The sequence below is a fragment of the Macaca fascicularis genome, chromosome 18 (assembly GCF_037993035.2).
Source record: "Macaca fascicularis isolate 582-1 chromosome 18, T2T-MFA8v1.1".
NCBI classification, from domain to species: domain Eukaryota; kingdom Metazoa; phylum Chordata; class Mammalia; order Primates; family Cercopithecidae; genus Macaca; species Macaca fascicularis.
In genome coordinates this window covers 19,446,514-19,472,368 of record NC_088392.1, presented here as the reverse complement: position 1 = coordinate 19,472,368, position 25,855 = coordinate 19,446,514, and the positions used below count along the sequence as shown (strand labels likewise).

Below are 25,855 nucleotides of genomic sequence, written 5' to 3'. Positions count from 1 at the left end.
AATTAAAATTAGGACAATAATTTACATAGAAATATATTCTTTGAAATTTTATATCTAGCACTGAAAAGAATGAAACCAGCCTAGCTATTGAACAATAGAAGAATGGTTAATTTTATTTCATTCTTTCAACAGAATGTTAAGCTTTTAAAATGTTTCAATATTTACTTAAAGTGATCTATCTCAAAATGTAAATATCAAAAGCTAAATGAAAAAAGGATAGAATATTTATATACAATATGATCTCATGTATCTGTATATTAAGAGAAATAGATTGAAAGTAAACTATATGAAAATGTTCAGTCAATATTTCTGTGTGGCAGGTATATAGTTGATTTTGATTTACATTTTTATCCATTTCTACATTTTACAAAGTTTCTACAAGGAACTGTTATAACTCTTATACTTTAAAAAAAAAAGTTATAAATATGAAAGTGCCTAAATTAATAGTATCCTGTGGGTGAATAATTTGGTACTATCTCAATTTTTGTCAGCCAGGAACTCCGGTATTAGTGATCTATTTTCATCCATACATCTATTCAACCTTCACAAATAAAACAGCTTCCATGCCATTGTTCATGTTCATTAGAGTGAACTGATGCCAATGACCAACAGTGTGGTCCTGACGGCAAGCACACCTCTCAGACTGCAGTTCTGGAGCCCAGCTTTCTTACCACAGCACAGACTGTCAGTCCTACCAAAAGAAGTAGAGAATGGAAGAAGAGTGGGAAGCCAGAGGTAGACAATTGCCAGGGTCTGAACTCAAAGTTGAAGCAACATGTTCTTCAGTGCAATGATGGATCTGTCAAGGCAACATGGTACTCGTTCCTGATTACCCTCAGACCATTAACTGTGAGGACCTACAGGAGCATGTTTTCACCATTTGGGATATGTGTCAGTTTGCTCAATTCAATAAATAACCAGTTCTCACTCGACAAAACAGCTGGAATTCATTAAAGTCTGCTAAATTTTGCGATAAGGACGCATGTGATTTCCAGAGTGAAGTGCCTTCATGAAATACTTTCCAAACAAGCTTGACCATACTTTGAGCAAATCCCTTCTTTATTCTAAATATCTACAGAATTATATGTGTATACACAGACATCATTATATGTCTGCCAGCCAACTACACTGTACATCAAGAGTCATACAGAGACAGAGAGATTTACAGTCTTCTAGTGCTTTGAAATTAACAATGTCTACCCAATTAAACTCAATGCTTGTCCATGGTGGAGGAAACATTAGATGAATTATTTCAAATTCTAAGCACTGATTGTATAGGGGCAATGGATAAGTGAAATGACTCTTTTTCATTTTAAATTCTGTTGCATTTTCCCCAATTTTGTCTCACTGAGTGTACGTTACTTTTATAGTAGGGGAAAAACCCCTTACAATATTTAATGTTCTCTGCCCTTGCAGAAATTAAAACCTGGCAAGGAGGACAGATTTTACAGCTAGCTATATGGCAGTGTAAAGAGTGCTATACCTACAGTGCAAAGTTCTAGGGGAGTTCACAGGGGAAGGAGATTAATTCTGTCCATGAAGGAGGAGGGGCCATGAGGATGAGTGAGCTAAACAGAGAAAGCAGTTTATGAAATGAGCCTTGATGAATGAGTAATATTTTTATCTGGCCAAGAAGAGTATTCCAAGAGAAAGATCAGCATGTAGAAACTCAAACATGAGAGTAGAGCACATACTAGGGGAAGGACAGTTAATCTGGAGTGACAGCCCTTATCTGATGTGGCAACCCCAATTGTCAATCCCTCCCAACTCAATGTTTAGTCTTAACTTTTAATTTCTCAATATGCATTTGGGTTAAAACTGATTTCTTATTTTACCACGGTTCACAATAAGTAGAACTGCATGCCTCATCTGTCTCAATCTGAAGATTATTTCAAAAATGAAACTAATTTCAAAATTAAACGGATATAAGTATTCAGCCAATTCATTTGATTTGCATTTTAGAGATTTCTGTTGAGAAATTATAATGATTCCTCATAGCTCATTATTTTTCACAATTTGATTAAAGGTTCTGTAACTTAGCTAATTCAGGTGCGGAAAAACATTTAGGCAAACAGTTTTAAGTGATTTTATGACATGCGTGTGGATGTGAACAGTAATACAAGTTAGAAATTCTTTCAGGTATTTTAGTCAGAGTCTTCGCTGAATCAACAGGAAGCCAGATGAGGGAAATCATTTGATGGCAACAAAAGGACTGGGGCTCTCATCTCTGCTCCTCCATCTACTAGGCAAGAAATTACAGGCCAATGATAAACTCTGAACCTTGTTTTCCCATCTGTGAAACAGACATAATAGTACCATGCACTCTTTAGTTCACAGGATGATTAAAATCACATCAGGTAGAACACGCCATAGTTTATGCAATTCTCAAAGCCCTTAGAGCTCATCTTATGAGTTCTGTAAATTCTGCTCTGAGAAGCTCCATTCAGCAAAATGAAGGCAGGGTTGAGACAGGCTCAAGGACACTGCTGCAGGATGGGTGGGGCTCCCCTTCTCACATCTCTACTTAAGTCTGAGGAGTCCTTGATTACCTGCTGTACATAGTAGGCTCCAGAAAACCTTTTATACAAAGAAAATAGCCAACAGTTTAAAAGGATTGAAAAACACTGATTTATCCCAATTGGCTCATTTTACGATGAGAAAAGTAAAACCCAGAGAAGCTAAGTAACTTCCCCAGCTTTAAGTAACTACAAACTGGCAAGGCAGATGATTGAATCCAAGCCTTCTGTCTCCAAGTTCAATGCCTTTTCTACTATAGCATATGGTGAAGTTACACAAATATTACATACTGACATGGAGGTACTAAGAGTCAGGACAGTTCTGTACAGGAGATATGATATCACCTAGACAGTATGAAAATTCCATTCAGCAATATAAGATGAATTTGTGTACTTAGTCAATAAATATTAAGTGTCATATGTGTCCCAGACATTGTTTTAAGCACTGCTTTCAGCCCTACAAAATTCAGTTTCCAACAAAGAAGTTATGACGTCTAAGCTTAACACTGGAATAAAACATCCCCATTTTTGCTGAAATGGATGAATAATTGGTATAGTAGTATAAATGTGGTTATTGCCCATGCAAAGACACCTCTTTAGTTTCTGTAGTGATATAAACACTAATCTGCTTGTATCTGGGCCCACTCTTTCTGAAATTTCTATTATTAATTTGCTCCTTCTATCAAAAGCTAACATGCCACTTGTGGAGTACATTCCACCTACTTTCACCTTCAAGGAGCTGGATCCTGCAAGCATCTCCTTTCTCCTCTGTATATTTATTTTCTCTCTTTCTGGTGATCATTTTGCAGCACATAAATATGCTCCAGTGACTGTCACTTTAAAAACAAAACAAAAACCTTCCTTGCCCCCATGACCAACTGCCACTCAATTTCCTTTCTTCTTTTCCAAGCAAGTATTTTTGGAAAGACTTGTCTGCAGTCACTGTGGCCTTCCCACCCTTACCCCCACCCCATCTGTTGTCTAAGGCAAGCTCCACTGCTTCTCCCCTCTGGAATATGAGAACAGGGATCCTGCCCATTCACCATGTATCCCAGTACTCAAAACAGCACCCAGCATATGCTTAGCTCAGTAAATATTTGTGGAATGAATAAATCATCTAGAACCATACAGTGATTTAGTGAATTACATAATATACAGCTTGTCAGTTTCTCATATATTTCAGAAAGATAGGTCACAATATATGCCAAATTTTACTTGATTGCAAATTAAATTACTTCAGTCACTATTTGAAAAAACTTGTAATGACCCAGAATGCTAGAGTAAAGCAAACGTATAAATGTAATTTAAGTCCTACCAAACTTGTGACAGGATATTTTTGTGTAAGTTGGGAAAATAATTCTAAAATCCATTTTGAAGAATAAATATTTAAAAATAACCAGGAAGATTTGACAAAGAAGAATAATGTGGATAAAACTGCACTGCCAGATATAAAAACTGTGTTACAAAATAACAGTAATTAAAACAGCGTGAATCTGGCACAAGATGAGAGATCAAAAACAGAATACAGAGTTCAGAATTGAGCTCAAATGTATTTGGGGATTTGGTAAATAAAAAAGATGGCATTTCTAATAGAGAAGGAAATAATGGTTATTCAAGAAAAGGTATTAGGACAATTGACTAGGTGCTTGCTAAATAAATAAGTATCCCTCCCTTACTCCTCACACTGAATTCCAAGTAAATTCATAATAGAAAATAAAGCATTGGAAAACCTTTTTCTAGCCTTGCAGTGAGGAAGGCCTTTTGAATATGTCAACAAAACTAGAACCATAAAGAAAACCACTGACAGATGACAGACGCTACTTAGAAGTGAAAAGAAATATATATATATGGTAAAAGCAGAACAAAGTAGAATAGGAAACCCTGTCAAGAAGATTAAAAGGCGAACAAAAATCTAGCAAACACTTTTGCTACGTACATATGACAAAGGGTTACAAAAAAGTTATGTTTCATCAACATGGAAAAGAATATCCTGAGACATCAATAGGCAAAAGAAATAGATAATCTACAAAATAACAAATATAAATGATCAGTAAACACATGAAAAGATGGCCAGTCTCATGAGTAATCAGAAGAATGCAAGTTAAAATATTGAATTGTGTTTACCTATTTGCCAGCTAAAATTAAAATGACTGACAATACACTGGGGTTCAAAAGGGGATAGACAATGGAAGTCTTATGCGCTATTAGTGAGAGAATAAACTAGTATGTTTCTGAGAGTTGGTCTGGCAACTAATATAAAATATCCATTAAGGGAACAATCAGACAATTAATACATGATACAATTTGCAGAGTCATTTGCAATTGAAAAAAAAGTCCATCAGGAGATTACTGAATATGTAATAGTTAATCCATACAAGGAACTATCATAGAGACCTGATTATGGAGATCAACATTTTTCAAATGTAGAGAGAGACCCACAGTGCTCGCTTCAGTAGCACATATATACTAAAATTGGAATGATACAGAGAAGATTAGCATGGCCCCTATGCAAAGGTGACACGCAAATTCGTGAAGCATTCCATATTTTTACAAACCTGCATATCCCATACATGTATCCTGGAACTTAAAATGAAATAAAAAAATACAAATGAAAAAGAAAACGTAACAATCCAATAAAAAATGAAAACAGGCAAAAATTTAAAAATAAATAAAAAGAGATCCGCAATATGTCAGGTGGAAAAAGCAGATTCTAAAACTATTCTACCTCCTCAATATTTCTTGACCCAGTGCCCTTTCTCCATCTTCATCATTACTCTGCAACATCCTCTCTCTCCTGGTCCTCCAGTCTCCTCTCATGCCTTCCTCCTGTTGATCTTCCACACTGCAGCTGTGGGGAGAGTCCTGCAATGCTAGCATCTGAATCTTTTGCTCCTCACTTAAAAATTGTAATAGCTTGCCATTGCTCAGAAAGGTGACTGCCCTTGCCTGATATGCTCGCACCTCCAGCCCCCTCTCTTGCCTCTCTCTCCCACTTGCTCTAGTCACCTTATTTCAGTTCTTCTGTTCCCGCCCTACCCCACCCCCGACTCCAGCCTTGCTCCTTTGCACTTGTTCTCTGTTCGGAACCTTCTTTGCTCACACTCCACCTCCCATCTCCACACTGTGCCTATTAATACCTCTACACCTTTATGCACTCAGCACAGATGTCGTGTCCTCAGGGAAGCCTTCCCTGTTTACCCACTCTAAATCAGCTCCCCTTTTGTATACAGTCGGTATCTGCAGATGCAGAAGCTGTGGATACAGGCTGGCTGTAAATGACTTGAGGGGTTGAAGTATCCACAGGGAGTCCTGGAACCAATCCCCATGGATACAGAGGACAGGTTGTACTCTCACAGTTCTCTTCATTCTTCCTCAGTCACCTTGTTACAGCTTGGAATTATGTATTTCTAGATTATATCGATTATATCATGACTATCCATCTCCATCTCTACGCTGAGGACAAGGACTATGTCTCCCTTCCTCATCATTATATCTCTGCTACATATTAAACACATTTTAGACACTGACATGATCGCACACTGAAGCATCTTGAGTGAAGGAAGGAAAGGCTAGAATAAGGATTTGCTACTCTATTACTTGACAATTGATAAGAAATAGATGAAGAGCTTTAAGAACTTTTTAATTATTATGGTAAAAATGTGCATAATTCATCACAAATTTTGAACCAGGAAAGAAGCAAGGTATTTTTTTCCTACTATATTTGTCCTTCCCAAATCAGAGACTCGGTGGTGCACTGCCTGGCTGTTGCACCTCACTTCCAGGAACAAGAGGGCAGTCTTATGCCCAGTGGTGCTGCCCAGGTCAAATTTACAGCAAACTCTGGAATTCTGATGCTGAGAATCAGACCCTCTTGAATCTGGTGGCCTTATTTCCTAAATGTTGTCCATAATGAAGCCAGTTTTATTTTCCATTTGTATACTGTAAATCAGAAATTCAATGTTGAATTGATTCCAGATTTCTTCTTACTCTCTGTTGCAATGTTTCTAAGATAGTTTCACTTTCTTGGGAAAATCTCACTATAAACCAAAAAAGGGGAAGATCAACTGCCCCTTACCTTCTTTCTCTTTTCCTAGGCTTTCCACACCACACTTCACAGTGCCCACCAAATCCAGCCATACCTACCTAGGAAACTCAGGACAGACATTTTGTTTCCCACAGTTGTCAAGTGGCTCCCAGTTCGACCTTGTAGTTTTACAATTTGGAATTGTCAAAGTTTATTTCTCAATGCAGTGAAGAATCCAGGGCTTTGCATAGAGCCCAGCCATTTCTCCCAGGTAGGCTACTCTGACCTCACTTAAGAAGGTGAAGGACATTTGGAGGAGAAGACTGCAGTAGTTCAAGGTGGCTAATGGTTTTATTTTTTAAGGATGCAAGAAACTAACAGTGCATTTTGGCATAAAATACAAATTATATAAATTGTGTACAGCTGTAGGCAGATTGGCACCTGTGGATAGTGGGTGGTTGAAGATTTATAGTCAATATTTAGTCAACAGCTCAGTCACTGTCATAGATAGAAATGTTTCTGACTTCTTTTAAACATTATTTGCTACTTCATGTTCGTAAGTTTAGGTAATCATTTTCCTGACCAGTCATATAAAAATATTTTTTAAAAAATACATCTCAAAGACATTTGACATAATAGAAAATGGAGCTGGGTGTGTGTTTATATACATGGTGTAACTGAAAGAGCAGATTTCCAGTTGGCAGACCTGCAGCAGGCCATTTAACATTTCTAGAACTAAGATTCCTTACCTGTAAAATTTAAAAATAAACCAAATTAGGTCCGAAGCCCTACTCTCCTTCTCATTAATTTTTTAATTTATGTAATAATCTGATGGTATCTCACTTACAGCATTAATTAGATCTGACTTGTGTTTTAGGCATCTGAGTTTGTCATACTTTAGCCACTCCCTTTACCTCCCCCAAGTTCAGGCCCTGGAAGCCAGGGATTTTGTTTCATTCATTTATATGTTCCCTGCTATACCCAGAAATTGTCTTGAATGCTCAGGTGCTCAGAACAGATTCCCAATCGAATGTGAGTGGCCAGGAGTGAGCAGTACCCCTAATACCACAGTTATATAGTCTGGATTGTCTCCCCAAAATTCCAGTGTTGAGGTTCTACCCCGCAGAACCTCAGAACACAACCTTATTTAGAAACAAGGTTCTCACAGATGTAATTAGTTGTTAAGATGAGGTCATTAGGGTGGGCCCTAATCCAATATGACTGGGGTTCATATAAAAATGGAAACTTGTGCACAGACACACACACACACTCAGGAAAAATGTCATGCGAGGATGGAGGCATGATTGGGGTAAGGCTTCTACACCCCAAGGAATGCCAGTGATCACCAGTAAATGTCCAGAAGCCAAAGGAGAGGCTTGGAACATCCATCAGAAGGAGCCAACCCTGCAAACACCTTGATCTTGGAATTCCAACCTCAGAACTGTAAGACAACAGATTACTGCTGTGTAAGCCACTCAGCTTGTGGTACTTTGTCACTGCAGCTCTAGGAAGAAATACGCTCACTGCTTCACCACTTGCTGCCTCAAGAGAGGTAGAGCAACGAACTCCTCAGGGCCTCCATGGTGTTTACCAATGTCGCTGCCAGAGGGCACCAGTAATCTCTGCATCTGACTACCTCCCTCACCCTGTCTCTCCATCCACCCTCCTGCATGGCCTTGGGGTATTTCAATATTCTCCACCTTTTCTTAGAAGGGTCCTTCCACCTCCTTGCCCTAGGAAGAACCTGTGTTCCCCTGGAGGAAACCGCTGTCTAGAATCTGCAGCTACCTTCAGTGGAGACTATTAGTCATTCACACTCCTCATGCCTCAAGGCCAAGACTGAGTTGTTCAAGACTACTTCTTCCTCTTCCCCTTGCAAAACCTCCCACTTCTTTAAGGTTCACACTGTACCCTATGCCCTCTGTCCCCTTGCAATAGTTACACCACTCAGAGATACTGAGAGAAAAGTGGTAAAGAATGCAGGCTCTGGGGCCAGGCTGTCTGGGTCTGAGAACTAACAGACTTGACACTCACTAGCAGTGGTGCTTGGGAAAGTTTACCAATCTTTGTAACCCTCATTGTTCTCATCTATAAAATGAATGTAACAATGATATATACAATTCATAGTGCAGTGCCTGGTACTTGATAAGCACTGAATAAACATTAGCTATTATTATGTGAGTTTTTAGGACTGAGTCATCTTCATCTGCACCTTAATGACTGTCTTCTTTGATGCCTTCCATACATGCATGGATGACCCCTCCCAACCCTGGATTGTTGGTTCTTTGATCTCCTTACCTCCAATGACCTTCTCCTTCACATCACCTGAACCACTGGTGCCCCTGGTCACATTCCAGCCTTATCAACTCCAAAATCTGTATTACCTCCAACTTCTGAAATTAAAAAGATCTCATACTCTGATCACAGATGTTAATGTTTTGTCACATGTGCTTTGTATTTTTTTGAAATAAATTTGTCTACTCATAAAAAAAAAAAAATGTTCAAATGCTCTCACTAAAAAAATTCTATGACCCTGGCCAGACGTGGAGGCTCATGCCTATAATCCCAGCACTTTGGGAGGCTGAGGTGGGCAGATCACGAGGTCAGGAGATCGAGACCATCCTGGCCAACATGGTGAAACCCCATCTCTATTGAAGATACAAAAATTAGCTGGGCCTGGTGGCACATGCCTGTAATCCCAGCTACTTTTTCGATAGTGTTAGAAACCATCTCCCTCTGAGACTGTGCACTGGCCTTGCAGTGAAGTGAAGATTGTTCCTCAATCTCTCTCCAGGCATAGTATCGCTCCTGTGTGCTCACGTGCTCACACACTGTGTGTGTGTGTGTGTGTGTGTGTGTGTGTGTGTGTGTGTGTGTGTGTTCATGCAAGGCCTTGCGGTGAAGTGAACATTGCTCCCCAATCTCTCTCCAGGCATAGTATCGCTCCTGTGTGCTCACACACTGTGTGTGTGTGTGTGTGTGTGTGTGTGTGTGTGTGTATGTGTTCATGCACGCACACCATGTGGAGAGGTACATCTTGGTAAATTAGGAACAAGCACCATTGAGGGGATTCAATTCACTATAACCTTAATAGCTATTTCTTAGAGAGACTACAGAAGAGTACTCTCTCTCTAGTGGCTGCTGCTATTAATAGTATTGCCCTTTCCTCTCCAGAAAGAGTATTAGTTCATTCAGAAAAATCACCATCCAAGTTAAAAGCCATAAAAATCATTTTCCGAACTCTTCCTTTCTAGGTATTATTCTGGAAATCAATAACTTAATTTACTAAAAATTAACAATTTTTTAAAACCTCTATGGGTACCTTCACCTGTTCACCCTTTTTTTTTTAAGACCAGTTTTTACCTGCTCAGAGGGCTTAACACATTCTCTTATACTTTTTCAAACTGAGCCTCATCACAGCCCACTGATAGTTCCAGAATCAACAGTGACTTCTAGGAATCGAGCTCCCTTCTGTTAGACAGCTCTCCCACAGGCTTACACATGTTGCCTCCAGATGACTTGGCTTTCATCCTAGAGTTTGTAATCAACCCAGGGTGTGGATACGTGCTGCAGGTGAATTTTTAGCAAACCTGGAAGATATCTCCACATGAAGCAGGTAGGAACTTCAATCCATAAATGCACATGTGCAAGAGACCAACTTTATTTTTCCATTATTCCCTTTCCATTCTGAGCCTCTATCCTGTGGAGGTAGCAGGCAGTTAATCCCCAGCAAACAGCAACAACTCTGCTTTTCCTGGGGTTAACCTAACTTCCTGGGGCCAGGGGAAGCCTTCATAGTAGTAAGACATTGCTGAGGGCATTTGCAATTTGTCCACACACAGTCTCCTCTGAGACATCCCTTACTGCTGTCTGTTTATCCCTTCAAGCCTGGCTGTTCTTGCCACTATGTATGTTCCCGGGGACCATGAACTGTTTGGTTTCTATGCTGTACTGAGGCACCAGAGTCTCTGTGAAACTATCCAAAACCCCATATATAATGTGCTGCCAGTTACTCTAGTGGGAGAGGTAGGTATTGCTTCCATGGGCATCTAACCTAGGATATAAGAAACAGATTGCCCCAATCTCAGTATCTTCTGGATTCTTGGAGGTTGACTACTTCCCTAAGACTTTCTCTGGAACCCACCTACATCTCTGCCCTTCTTACTCCCCTTCCATCTATTTCCCATCCTTACCCAACCTCCCCATACTGAAGGAATATTTTATCTCATCCAGGAGAATAATTTTCTCTGCCTCATGAAGTTTCTTCCAGGCATTTTGCCCAGAGTCCTCCTGACCTGGCCCACCCGCTCCTGAGGCAACAAAGCACATTACTGCCTGCTGTTGCCCTGCAGCTCTGTGGAGTTTCTTGAGCATTCAAGGCCTTCCCAGGGCCTGGATACTCTCAGGGCTCCCTGACTGGCTCCTTCTAACCAATCCTGCCTCCATGTAGATGTCACTTCCCCAACCACCCTATGCAGCCACCCATCATCTTGCACTACCTTGCTTGTTACAGCTCATCGTTTTTATAGCCTTATCATAGCTCATCATTTTTTGTCTCTTTCTTGCTCATCTGTTTATTGTCTGTATTCCCTCTGGACTGTAAATTCCACGAGGACAGAGACTACGTCTGTCTTGTGGTTAAGAACATGAACTTTGGAGCCAGCCTGCCTGGGTTCTAATCTCAGCTCTGCCAGTTACTAGCTGTGTAATCTTAGGAAAGTTACTCAACCTCTGTGACTTAGTTTCCTCATCTGTAAAATGAGGGAAACACACCTCATAGCGTAATTATGAGAATTAAATGAGTCAATGCCTGGCACATAGTAAGTACCATAAAGTGTTTATTAAAAGAAGTATGTAGCATTTAGTATAATGTCTGAATCCTAAAAGATGCATGAAACGTTTTTGTTGAATGTAGGAATTAATACAAGAATGAATGAATGCTATAACTCCAAACAAATGTAGTCTTCCATCTGTGACTCACTTGCTCTGCTAGCTAAGTCAGAGTGCAACAAGATCAAGGCTATCAAGGCTATTTGTCTGAATCCTAACAAGGACAGCGTAACTTATGGCTTCATACCAATTAACTACATCCCTAGCCTGTGTAGACATCTAGCAATTGCACTGTGCTGTTCACAGGCTGTAATGAATGATAGTCTTAATGGGTCAGTATTTGTCTGTCACAACTAGTATACGAATCATACATAGCACATGTCTTATTTACTCTAATTTTATAGTTTTATCTGCTTTGTAAATGACAGTTCTTGTTTCTAATCATCCTATAAAAATTATGTAATTTGCCAACAATAATTCCAGAACCTGGAAGGAGTAATATCAATTTAATTACGGTCTTCTTAAAATAATTTATATACATATATATGTACATACTTACTCAAATAGCTGGTTATGATCAGGAGATCATAATTATCAGATTAAATGATGAGCCAAGTATTTAAGGGATAATCTATGGGAGTGTCTAAAAACCTTTCTGCGGATCAGCATACTGACATTTTATTTTCAATGTGTAAAAACAACAAAAAAAGGAAAATATCAGATATTTAAGAAGATATAAAAATGGTTCTTACAGATGAGTTATTATGAATTTAAGATGGTCTCCCCTATCTACAGAGCACAGGCCTTCTTGTTTTATTCATTTGTGCGCTTTGAGACTCCTGAGTATATACTTTTCTGTTAGCTTTGCTTTTCTCTGTCCACTCCAGGTCACTCTACAGGAATCAATGGCATAGTCAGCATGGCAGAGTCACAAAGAAGCATGGCCCCGTAAGAAAGAAGATTACACTAATACTAACAAATAGAAATGAGTTAGAAGGATGTATTTACTGTGGGAAGATCTAGCCTATATCACTATGTTCTGAGTGGCCAGCACAAGTCTCCCAGGGAGGACAGGGTGGTCCCCTAGACCCCACAAGGAAGGGAAAATTACTATTTCCCTGGCCCAAACTTATCAGTTTTTGAGGAGCACAGAGTTGTCATGGGTAAATGAGAGTACCTTCATCTACCTGTTCATACAGTACATTTGAAGTTTAGTCAAGCATGAAAAATATGAAACTTTTATCCACATGACTAATAGAATGAAGACATAAGTCAGACACATTTTGCAGTGACCAATCTCTCAGACCCCGACTGCATAGTCATTCACTGCTAATTCACATCGGGTTTTCAGCGGGGTTCACAGAACACCAGTAATTGTCTGTACCCCACAGAGCAGGACGTCTGAGAAGTTTAGTGAATGTTCCTCACAGCAACATTTTCTATATTCCACCATTAATTCCACAAAGTACTCGAGTAGCATAACTTCTAATTTAACCTCTTCTTTCTGCTTTCCTTGGGTCTCATGTTTCAGTTTTAAAATCCATATAGCTAGAAGGCCACATACGGAAATGGTATCTCCCTGTTACACTTGATTTTGTGTCAATATCATGATTCATTTTATACATTGCTTCTCCAGCCCAAAATCCCATCATGTTTTGTTCAGCTCACTGGATCAAAAATACATCACCATATCATTTTCCCACTGGAAAACATACTACTGTCATTTTTTTTTCATGGAAATCAGTCTTTAATATTTGTTCACTAATCTTCACCTCCCCCACCAATGCCTCTCTCCACCCCTGCCTAAAATTACTCATCATTCCAATAAGTTAATATATTGGAAGGGAAAAAATTTGGTTTCAGTCTCAGGGACCAATTTATGATCATCTTAAATCAGCCTCTTTTTAATTGATGAGTCTACTGCAAATTGCATACTTTGGTTTACTCTGTAAAAAATACAATTAAACTAAGGCAAAGCTGGTTCTGACTCATGTATAATGAAATGAAAACAGTATCATCATTAAGCACCAAATAAAGCCATTGATTCCGTGTATTATTCTGTCAGTTTTAATTGAATTGCATTTCCCCCTTTCAGTTCTTAATTATGCAGTTCATGCTGAATCTTTATTTTTATGCACAGAATGGGATAATGTTCTCTTCCTCCTTACCTTAGTGTCTAAAAATATAAGCCTATTGAGAACAGAAAAGTCTTTGTTGGTCTTAATTAAAGCAAAACACCTGCTTTTATCCTGGGAGTTGAATGTGTTGCTGTACTGTGAGATTGTTACCAAGTGAGGGGACAATAGGACTGCTTCCTGTTGCATGTCCACCTCCCTGACCTGTGGTCACAGCCTCTTTCCAAATTCTATCAGAAGAGGAAAACATCACACTATCTGGCAAAGGAGATCCATGGGGCCTCTCCAGCCTGCTAATGAGCATTAACTCTTGTCTAGACTGTCACGTCTAGACAGAGCAAGGCAAAGTAGATACGGCTTAACTTGGGGGCAGATATGATTAGTGAGATAACAGTCAATCTGAAAATTCATTCTTTTCTTCAGTTAACTTGCAAAAGACCTAAAGGCAAAAGCAGGACTCTCCTCTCTGGTATGTGTCACATAACTGAGATTACGTGCAAGTGAAAATGAGCAAAGGGAGATGGAATGTCTATCAAAACTAGACTTGAAGGAGATCCTGCTACCACAGTGTAATTTCCGTAGTTGAAAAAGAGACAAAAGGGAACACAACCTCTACCCTCCTCTTGTTCCATAATTGGTCAGCTGTGTCAAAAGTGCTTCTGCCAGATTCAGGTAAATGCGTCACCCTAATACCTGCATGATTTTATTTCTAGGATTCAATTCACAGGAGGCAAACGTTCCTGTGTGAAGATATCAAGTGATAGTGTTAGGAAGTTATTCGTCTTGGACCATATAATAAAGGCTATCTTGGGATTGAGAACCAAAGAATGAGCTCTGGTCAGTCTTTGGTATCCCAGGGATATTCGATATAAACTGAAAGATTATTATCATTGGCTTGACACCCCAAATGACAAGGGCCTGACTCATAATAAGTATTTAGTGGGAAAGAGGAAGTGGCTGTTATTTAGACTTAACCTTAGAGTTGAGGGATTGGCCTCCTCGGGCTGAGAACATTTGATCTGATGCATTGAAGGGCTGGCCCTCCCTGGAATATCTCCTACCTCTGGCATATCAGACTATGCTCTCCGTGCAGCTGCATCTCCAGCATCCATGCTAATAGAGGACACTATCTTGGAATGAGAAGAGGCACTAATCATTCTCGTACTTATTTTACCCATGTTCAAACTCATCTGCCAATATTTCCTTGTGCAGTGTGCTGCAAAGCATTCTAATAAGCTTATTCCAGTTCCATCTTTTTTTAAATTCCCAACCTAACCGTTGATAAAAGTGAGGAGAGAAAGGAAAATGCCCAAGAAGTAAAAAAAGGGATTTAGGATGGGAAGAAGGAACTCACATTTATTGAGTTCTTTTATGTTACAGGCACAATTGGGTTCTATACATTAGTGACCAGTTTTTGTTGTTGTTGCTGTTGTTTTTACATCAATAATCAGGTGTGTGTGTGTGTGTGTGTGTTTACACACATATATTTATGTATAGGATAACAGGGAAACAAGATAAAGTGACTTAGATACTGGACAACCAAGGGTTAAATGTAAATGCTAGGACATGACTCTACATATTTATAATATCCCTGACTTCAGATTCTACAGTAATAGGTAGCTGGTAATTCTATAAATAATGTTGATTTTCCATGTTCATTGTTCCTAATGTTGTAGACTAATGCATATGCCATGGTAACATCTATTTCAAATCAATTTCCTACAAATGCCTTTCACAACTATTTTGTTTTTATTAATAAATTAAAACAGCATACTTGAGCAATGTATTTTTGTTCCATGCAAATTCACAGAGATCCAAAAAGATTATGAAGGAGATAAAATTTGCATTTACAAGAGACTCTCCTTCAGAAGGGTTTATGAAATTATTCTTTCACTATTCAAAATAGGAAACCATAAAACAAGGAGATTATAATAAATCCTTGGCAAAAATTCACATGAATACTGCCTGCCAACATTTTAATTAAGGATAATAGGTTGGCTTATCAAATATAATTGAGGGAATATTGACCGAAGTTGGGTTTGTCTAAGGGGCAGGCAACGGAACATGAGGTTCTAGTCACAGCCTCTCTCACATTTCCCCTTGACTCCCTTTGTAAAGAGACATTTTCCCTCACCTTGCCTTCTCAGACCTAGAAACAGATAAATTAAAGGTGCAGCTGGATCTGACAGCCAGGTTCTGTGGAAGTGGAAAGCATTCTGGTGCTGATGGAACTTTGCAAAGTTGGATACCAAAGGGATCCCCATGCCTCTGGGGATCCAGTAGGATTCTCGTGCCAGAGGAAGGCTCATTCTTCACCTTGGGTGTAACCTGGGCCTCAGCAAATTCTCTGATAAGATTTACTGAAATACTTCCAACTGCAGGACAACACAGATTTCCCCTGCCAGCACAAAGGAATAACTTTCCTGAGATCTAAAAACCAGCATATATTCAAGGGAAAAAAAAAAGGAAATTGACTAGCAAAACTACCTCATGAAATACATCTCTTGATTCCTTAATGTCATCCTCTTTATGAACCAGATTTTCTCATGGCCTAAACTACTCCCTGCTTGTAAATTAAGCACCATATGAATAACTTGCCTGATGGTATTACAGTGATCTAAGGTTAATGTTTAACTATTAACAGAAAATAGGATTCCAGGTACTATAACCTGGGAAGAGTACCATTAGGGCACCATTTAGAAAATTCTGTTTAAGTCTTATAATAAAGGAGCAACTTAACTGCTAGAGAAATTTGAGCCAATGAAGAAATTGATGTGAAAAGAATCTATCCCCTGGGCTGGGGTATTTTATGTTTCAATATTGAAACTTGAACATTTTTTTACACCAGAAAAGTTATTCTTAGTAGTTGGCAGAGTAAATCCATGTTATCGTGCATTCTGAAGCAGTTCAGCTGAATCTAATTAGAACATCTGCAGATTTATGCAGCTTTCTGTATATTAAAGTCCCAACCCTTGTGAAATAAATATTTCTCCTCAATCCTTTATTTTTACCCTTCTCAGGGTTAATCAGACTAATATGGTATAAATTTTAACAACCATTTTTATGATCTCAGGATGAATGGTGCAATACAAGTCTAAAATATCAAGATCTTATAAATAGTGTCAGTATGTACTGGCTTCAATGCCTTCCTCCTGGCCATCAATTTTGGCTTACAGAGAGGGAAACAATTATGAACTCAGTCACTTGCTTCTTTTTATTCATTTTTCAGAGATTTTCAAGGTGATCCATGCATTTCTGGGATGTTAAGGAGAACTTGTTTGGTCTTAATGTCTCTCAATAGAAAATTCATTGAATTATGTAGGCAATTAAGCAAAAGGTCAGTTTGGTTTTACCATTTAGACAAATTACTCAGACTCATGTAGAAAATGAGTGTTTTGCTAGAGTTATCTTTAAAATACTTCTTGGGAAACAAGGCTACCATGTTTCTTGGGTAACAGAACACCTAGATGCAGCACTTCACACTAGGACTTTTGTCTTAACTAGTCTTCTATGTTAGATCAGGCTCACCTCAGGCTGATGAATAATATCTACTTCAGTCATATAATACCTCAAGGTGTTACCAATTAGTCTTAAAATTTGTTGCATCTCAGGCTGAGAAGCATTGTAGCAAAAAGAGGCCTAATCCTGAAGTCAGAGAGCCCTGTGGCAGCAGTGGCTATATCACTGGTCAGCAGTGAACCACTGGCCAATAATCGCACTACCTAGAAGCTTAGAGAACTCATGAGCAAAGAAATACCATTTAACCCAGCAATCCCATTACTGGGTATATATCCAAAGGAGTATAAATCATTCTGTTACAATGATACATGCACACGTATGTTCACTGCAGCGCTATTCACCATAGCAAAGAGTTGGAATCAACACAAATGCCCATTCATGATAGACTGGATAAAGAAAATGTACATATATACAATGGAATACTATGCAGCCATAAAAAGGGATGAGATCATGTCCTCTGCAGGGACATGGATGGAGCTGGAAGCCATGATCCTCTGCAAACTAACACAGGAACAGAAAACCAAACACCACACGTTCTCACTTATAAGTAAGAGCTGAAGAATGAGAACACATGGACACAGGGAGGGCAAGAATGCACTACTGGAGTGGTGGAGGGCAAGGAGAGCATCAGGATAAATAGCTAATGTATGCGAGGCTTAATACCTATGATGGGTTGACAGGTGCAGCAAACCACTATGGCACACGTTTACCTATGTAACAAAACTGCGCCGGGCGCGGTGGCTCATGCCTGTAATCCCAGCACTTTGGGAGGCCGAGGCGGGTGGATCACAAGGTCAGGAGATCGAGACCACGGTGAAACCCCGTTTCTACTAAAAATACAAAAAATTAGCCGGGCGCGGTGGCGGGCGCCTGTAGTCCCAGCTACTCAGGAGGCTGAGGCAGGAGAATGGCGTGAACCCGGGAGGCGGAGCTTGCAGTGAGCCGAGATTGCGCCACTGCACTCCAGCCTGGGCGACAGAGCGAGACTCTGTCTCAAAAAAAAAAAAAAACAACAACAACAACAAAACTGCACGTCCTGCACCTGGAACTTAAAATACAATTAAATTTTAAAAATAAACTACTAACAGAAGAGTCTATGATTCCAGAGTGAGGAGTAATGCATCTAATCAGAGAAAAACATGGTTTATTACTTAAAAACAAATAGGTATGTTTTGTCTTTGAATCTTGAATTTTAATTATTTGTTTTGAGAATAAAGGCCACTAACCCACCAAAATATAATAAGATCTGGTTAAGGAGGAAAACCCCTAGGGAAACTTTTCAGCGGATTTCTTCAATATCATATTAAAGACTCTCACATATAGAAATCCAGAGTGGATCTGTAGGGAGCAATGAAATTCCACATCATGATATAAGGCAAGTTATTGAAAATGCTGTATGAAATCTTGGTTCTGTCACCTAAAATACAATAATAATTCATGGGTAAAATAAGGATTTACCCAGCAATTTTAAAGATTAAATAAAATAATGTGGGTAACTAGCACATGCTCAATAAATGAGAGCTGAGATACAGAGACGGGACCTTTAAAAATGGAGCATGAAAAAAGAGACCCTTTTCCTTGGCAGTTAAAAAACGGAACATTTGTTTAATTAAAAAAAAATTGTCAACTTTTTTTTTAGCAAGCTCTGGCAAATTTTATTAAAGGGAAATTTTGCATGGTTTATTTTTCATCAGTCTGTTCTGGCATGCTTCTAATGATGTCAGAATCACCTGGATCAATGATAGCCAGTGTGCCTACTCTGTAATATTTTCCTCATGCTGTGCCCTGTTCAATATTATTGCCACTGTAGTGATGGACACCAGTTTTGACCAACATTGCACAGTACTCTATTTCTGATTTCTTCAAAGTTGGACACTTGTTAAAGAGAATAACCAATTTCGCTTTGCCCTGTCTGATCATCTTCAGAGTCTGCTTGTACTCCAGCACGTGCTTTTCACTTTTTATAACAAGTTAGAGCCTAGAATTGACAACTTCAGCGACTTTTTTGTCTTCTTTGCAGCCACCATCTTTCTGCCTTAGGTGCGGGACGGCCTCCAACCAAGAGTTGCTGTTAAGATGGCCCGGCAGCGAGACAGGCCATTGTCAACTCTTAAAAGACTGTTATAGGGTTGGGTTTGGTGGCTCATGCCTTTGATCTCAGCACTCTGCAAAGCCAAAGTGAAAGAAAGCTTGAGGCCAGGAGTCTTGAGACCAGCCTGGGCAATATAGCAAGACTCCCATCTCTAAAAAATAAAAATAAAACCTAAAAATTAGCAGTGGTAGGCCAGGCGACTCCAGGGGACTGAGGCGGGAGGACTGCTTCAGCCCAGGAGTTTGAGACTGCAGTGAGTTATGATTACGCCACTGCACTCCAGGCTGGGTGACAGAGCAAGACCCTATCTCTAAATAATTAAATAAAATAAATTTTAAAAGACTATTATAAACAAATTCCATCAGGTTCTTCCTGTCAATCAATGCTTTAAAGCAGTGGTTCTCAAAGTGTAGAGCCTGGACCAATGTCAGCGGTATCATTTGGGAACTTGTTAAAATGCAAATTCTTGGGGCCCAAGGCCTACAGAATCAGAAACTTCTAGGATGAGACTCAGAAGCCTGTGTTAACAAGCCTTCCAGAGGACTATGCTGCATGCTTAAGGTTGAGAAGCACTGTGTTAAGCCCTCCTTCAAATATCAGTGTAACTTCAAGGCTTCCACTGTCTCAAGGGTCTTGCAGAAGGTCCCTTCTTTGTCTGTCAGGATGTGCAGATTCCTACTAGATTTGCTGAACAATCTGAGTCTCCACTTCCTCCTTCTTGGCATTCATCTCCTGCTCTTTATTCAGGACTAATTGATGTTCACACTGGCCAATTAGTCAATGCTACAATTCAAATGGCCCCAGCTGTATCCAGAATTAACATGAAAGCTTTCCTAAAATATTTGAGTGGATTTAAAAAAAAAAAAAAATCACAGATTTTCCTTTTCAAAACAAGCATTTGGGCCTATTTTTGTTCAAGTATGAAGGTGAATTTTTCATGTATTATTTCCTCAATATAATTATTTTATGTTTGTTAAATACAGAGACTGCTAAAAACTCATTTGTTGAGACTTCCACAAGTTGATAAAGAATAGGATAAAAGCAAACGTACATCTTCATTATTTAACTACCCTAACCTGCTTATCAATCTCATCTTTCATTTGTTCATTCTACAAATATGCATCAAGCACCTATTATGTGCCAGGCACTGTTCTAGGTATGAAGGCTTCAACCATAAACAAGACAGATGGGGTGAGACTGGACAGATTGGAGGGGAGTCTCTTCCTGCTACAGCCTGCATTGTAGAGGACAGAACACTATAAAGAAATCAACAAATTAACAAGTACAATAATTACAGGATGTATTAAATATTCTGCAAGATAGAAACAGGATAACATGATAGAATCCCTGGAAGGGGTGGCTTCCCTAGACAGGGTGGTTGAGAAAGGTGTCTTTAGGGAGATTATATCTGAACTTAGTCCTAGAGATTGAAAGGAGCTACTTAAACGAAGAGGTGGAGAAAAGTGGAGGAATTCAGGCAGAGGATTATACAGCAAGCAACAGTTTTGTACTTTCTGAAACATGAAAGAAAGCCATAGTAAGTCCGCAGGAAAGAGTGTTGGGGAAACATCATTAAAAACAAAATCTCCTCCCAACACAGAAAACCTCTCTACAGACTAGAAGAGAAAGAAAGTCATCTTATTATTGAAAAAGCTTTGAATAAGAATATGATACCTATCACAGATAATCCCTCAAGAGATTCCAAAGTTCAAAAGACATCTCATCCTCTTACCATGTGGAACATACTTGTCATCAAGATAAACAATAACTAGTTCTCAAGTAAGAGGACTTGGCAACACCATTTGTCACACATAGCTCTTCCCAAATTTACTTGGTAGTTGAGGTGACCATCTGTGTTAACTACTGGCTTTATTCCACAGAAAAATAAACTTCTCTTTATGACAAGAGATAGTTTTGCAACTTGGAGCGAGGCACCTGCCCTCCCACAGAAATGGAGAAATAGGGGCACTATCTTCCTTGATTCCATTTGAAAGAGATGGCTCCCATGTCCTTGAGAAAGATATGCCTGGGTCTAAAACTGGCCAGAGGCTTATTTAGCTTTCAAAAAGATTTACATTATATTTCACAGAGACAGAGAAAGAAGTTAACAATTACAAGTTTTCTAAGTAAATGTTCTCAGAATAAAAGGTTGGGGCGGGGGAATTCCTTCTATTTTCAACAAGAATTAAGCCTCTTAATTTTAAATTGTCTTGGCCCTTACAAAAGGCATGAATTAAAGTAACAGGAAATTATGTAGGATCTTAGAAGAGTTTACCTTTTACCCTCAGAGAAATGGAAACCCACTGCAGGTTTGTAACATGATCAAATTTATATCTTTAACAAGACATTTAGCCCCAGACAGAATGTACTGAGAAGGACACAACATCGCTTTTGTGATAATTCTTGTTAAAAATGCATAACCCAATCCAGTCATAGAAAACAACAGAGGAACCTAAACTAGGGAGCATTCTATAAACGAACTGACCAGTACTTTTAACAAATGTCAATGTTATGAAAGGAAGACTAAAGATCTGTCACAAATTGAAGGCCACTAAAGAGATATGACAAGCAAATGTAATGTGGGTCACTGGATTGTATCCTGGACCAGAAACATTAAAAACTGGTGAAAACTGAATAAGACCTGTAGCTTAGTTAATAGTATTACATTAATGTTAATTTCCCGCTTTCCAAAATTGGTTATATATGTAAGATGTTAAAATTAGGAGAAGCTGGATGAAGAATATATGAGAACTCTCTGCACTATTTTTGTAACTTTTTTATAAATATAAAATCATTTCAAAATAAAAAAATTTTAAAGTGAAAGAGTTTTAAAAACATTTTAAAATATCATTTAGGATACTGAGTTAATAAATTATTAACGGGGGAAATAGAAGTGGGGAGGCCAGATAGGAGGCTAATGAAAAAAATTTGGTAAGAAATAAGAGTTCGAAGATGGTGGCAGCAAAGATGGAAAAAATTAAGAATCAAGATTCATTTTGGGTTCAGAACTGACAGTACTGGGGTATCTATTGAGTGTGAGAACTGAAGGTCAAAGGTAGTTTCTAGAACTTTGCATAAGTAACTGTTGGAATGTTGCCATTTTTTCAAACAGAAGGAACTAAGAGAGGCATAAGGTTTTAGGCTAGATGATCTCTGGTTTCAACCTCTCCTCTACAATGTTATATCACAAATCCAGCTCCGAGTGAGCAGTGAGCACTGATCAATGTTATAATGAACGATATATGATTTTAACACTATTCTTCATAGAGGTGGCCACAGACACTTCAAATCCCACTTTAGACCTGTGTACAAGCTACAACCATCAAGTTAACTAGTCTAAGACTTGTTTCTTACCAGCATTTAGTTTTAGATTGATTTTGCTTTTCCTCCTCTCACCCCATTACTTTAGACAGCAAACTAGTCAGCAACAAGGAGTTAATCAGAACCCTGGCTAAACCTTTTGATCCTCTTAATTTAGTCAACTGTGGAAGCCAAAAAAAAAAAGGAAAGAAAGAAAACAAAAAACCCACCACCATTTTTTTTACTCAAAAAGTCAAATTGCATTATGTGGACTTACAGATTCTCTAATTTTAACTAAACTAAACTTCACAAAATTGACAAGTAGGATAAAAGAGAATACTAATACAAAAAAAAAGACAGACCACATCTTTTTAATTCCAGCATCAGCTCCTTATCTGCCACACTACAACTTAAAAGCAAGCACAAATTTAATCATAAAAAGTAGTAGCATCTGACTCCATATTTTTAAAAGAGTAAATAATTACAACGTACCCCTTCCAGGTAAGGATGACTTTTTACAGAAACTGAAAATGTCTTTACTTTTGAAAAGAAGTCTATGCTATGCCTCCAACCCATTCTGAGCATTTTTGAACTGGTTGCTTAGAAATGTTTCCATTAATACATGATTTTGCCATCATAAAACATGCAAGTCTTCCAGACGGTTCTCACTGTGGAGAAGGGAGGTCCCCACAGTGTCTCTGTGCCCCCACCCTGCATCCTCATCTCCACTCCTCCAGAGACTTTAGGACCCTGACTTTTAAGGGGACAGGCAACTGTTTCTGTCTTTGCTGGCCCGAGCCTGGGACAGGCTCCTTCAGTATGGTCCTGTGGCAGTCCTCGGGAAAGGATGGCACATCTCAGCAGACCCTTCCACGGGACATTTGGACTCAGAACTCACACCGTTTGGATTCACAAAGTGGTCCGGACACCTTGCCAGCTCTGCGACCTTAGACAAGTTGTGTATCTCCTTGAGCCCCAGTTTTCATTAGAAAGTGGGGATGGATATAATGCCTCCACATAGTAGTGAGAGGATCTCAGAAGCCAGGGAATATAAAGCTTTTAAGACAAAGCTTAATGAAGGTTGGCAACTGTTAAATTAAAATTGCGCCTGAGGATGCCCCTGTCCTGAATCCTTAAGTAATGAACGGCAACCTAACATAGTACATTAACTAAACCCTAACTCTGGAGTTTACTCAAGTAACACATATTAATAGCTGGTCTCAGTCAATCACAGATCACAGTAGCTGAGCGCCAACCAATCATAGCCAGCTGATTCGAATTAGGTAAAACACCAAGCTGTTGCCTATTAAGCTGTCCCTGTGACTTCCATTTTCTGTCCATAAGTGTCTGACCACAATGCAGCCGGGGAATTCTTTGAACCTTTTCTGGTTCTGAGAACCAGGCGCTACAATCTTATTTATGATTTTTAAATTGTAAACAAAAGCCAATTCAGATAATGAAAGTAAATTTGTTGTAATTTTGCCTTTTGACACTACTATTGTCCTACTATGTTTCCTAGAGGCAGGGAGCTCCTTAGTTTTTGGTTTCTGAATTGACCTGTCCTGGGTCAACCACTGTGTTCTCCTTAGTTCAAGCATGAGCCATTTCTAAAACACACAAATCTCCTAACATGAGCACATTAAACTGAATAGAAAATATTTTAAAATAATTGCAAAATGTAATGACAGTATCAAGAAGAGCTCAGCTATCCTAGTAATGAATGTGCAATAAAGCTTACGACCTACCACTTTTATCTATGAAATTTGAAATTTTAAAAAATACATGTAAAACATATTAAATACATATGTACAAGTATTAGTAAGGTGAAGCAAAATAAGCATTTGTATATGCTTCTAGTGAAACTGTAAATTAGTGCAGCCTTCGCAGAACCCCAAATCAATTTGACCCAACAATTTTGCTTGAGGAAGTAATGCCATTTTCTTCCTTCTAGATAGCAGAACACATTATAAGGCTATAATAATTAAAACAGTATATGATTTAAACAGAGATATGATCTTTTGATATGTTGATATTTAAAATCAGTGGCAAATGATGGAATGGAAAATAAATGGTTTAAAAACAACTAAATATTATGTGGAAACAGCATGAAGTTGGATCCCCTCCTCTTACCATCAAGCAAAAACAAAATTCAAGTGGATTAAATATCTCAACATAATAGCCCTAGAAGGAAACACATGTAAGTATTTTTATAATCTTTGAAAGGAGAAGGCCTTTCTCAGCATAGGCATAAGACCTAGAATTCATGAAGAAAATGACTGAATTTGTACTACAATTAAAAATATGTATATGGCAAGAACGGCCATAATAAAAAAAAATCAAAAAATAATAGATGTTGGCACGGATGTGGTGAAAAGGGAACACTCTACACTGCTGGTGAGAATGTAAACTACTATAGCCCCTACGGAAAACACTGTGGAGATTTCTTAAAGAACTAAAAGTAGAACCACCATTTGATCCAGCAATCCCACTACTGGGTATCTACCCAGAGGAAATGAAGTCATTATATGAAAAACATACTTGCACACGCATATTTATATCAGTACAATTCACAATTGCAAAAATGTGGAACCAACACAAATGTGCATCAATCAATGAGTGGATAAAGAAACTGTGATGTGATATATATATGATATATACGTGTATATATATGATATATATGTGAGATACATATGTACACGCGTGCACACGCGCGCACGCACACACACACACTATGGAACACTACTCAGCCATAGAAAGGAATGAGTTAATGGCATTTGCAGCAAACTGGATGGGATTGGAGACTATTATTCTAAGGGAAGTAATTCAGGAATGGAAAATCAAATATCATATCTGGGAACTAAGCTATGACCATGCAAAAGCATAAGAATGATACAATGCACTTTGGGACTTGGGTGGAGAGGGAAGTTGTGGGAAGGGGTAAGGGAAAAAAGACTACAAATTGGGGTCAATGTATACTGCTCGGGTGATGGGTGCACCAAAATCTCACAAATCACCACTAAAGAACTTACTCATGTAACCAAATACCACCTGTTCCCCAAAAACCTATGGAAATAAAAAATTTTAAAAATAATTTTAAACAGTGAAAAAATGAAAAAAACACATTTGTGGCAAAAAAAAAAAAAAAAAAGCACCATAAGTAAAACTGAAAGATACATGATGGATTGAAAGAACACATTTGCCAGACATAGAAAACAAAGAGTTAAAAGTTTCCATAAATCAGTTAAAAAGATACAACTTAATAGAAAAATATATACATAATTCAAAGAGAAAATTCACTGAAATGGAAATACAAATGGACATAAACACTGAAAAGATTATCAGTTTTTAAAATTATTATGGCAATATAAATTAAGCAACATAGGCTGCTTATAAGGTTGGCAAAATTTTGTTATGTTAAAGAAAGTGCAGAAAAATGGAA

The 25,855-nt window shown here is 38.5% G+C and overlaps 1 non-coding gene and 1 pseudogene across 1 annotated transcript; one reads left to right on the top strand and one right to left on the bottom strand.

The window, feature by feature from the left end:
* The first annotated feature begins 4,956 nt into the window (after nucleotides 1–4,956).
* Nucleotides 4,957–5,065, top strand: LOC123570159 (U6 spliceosomal RNA). Its single transcript, XR_006694151.2, has one exon. It is a non-coding gene; the product is annotated as a U6 spliceosomal RNA (small nuclear RNA).
* Nucleotides 5,066–18,593: 13,528 nt separating this feature from the next.
* Nucleotides 18,594–19,191, bottom strand: LOC123570020 (large ribosomal subunit protein eL30 pseudogene; annotated as a pseudogene).
* Between the last annotated feature and the right edge of the window lie 6,664 nt (nucleotides 19,192–25,855).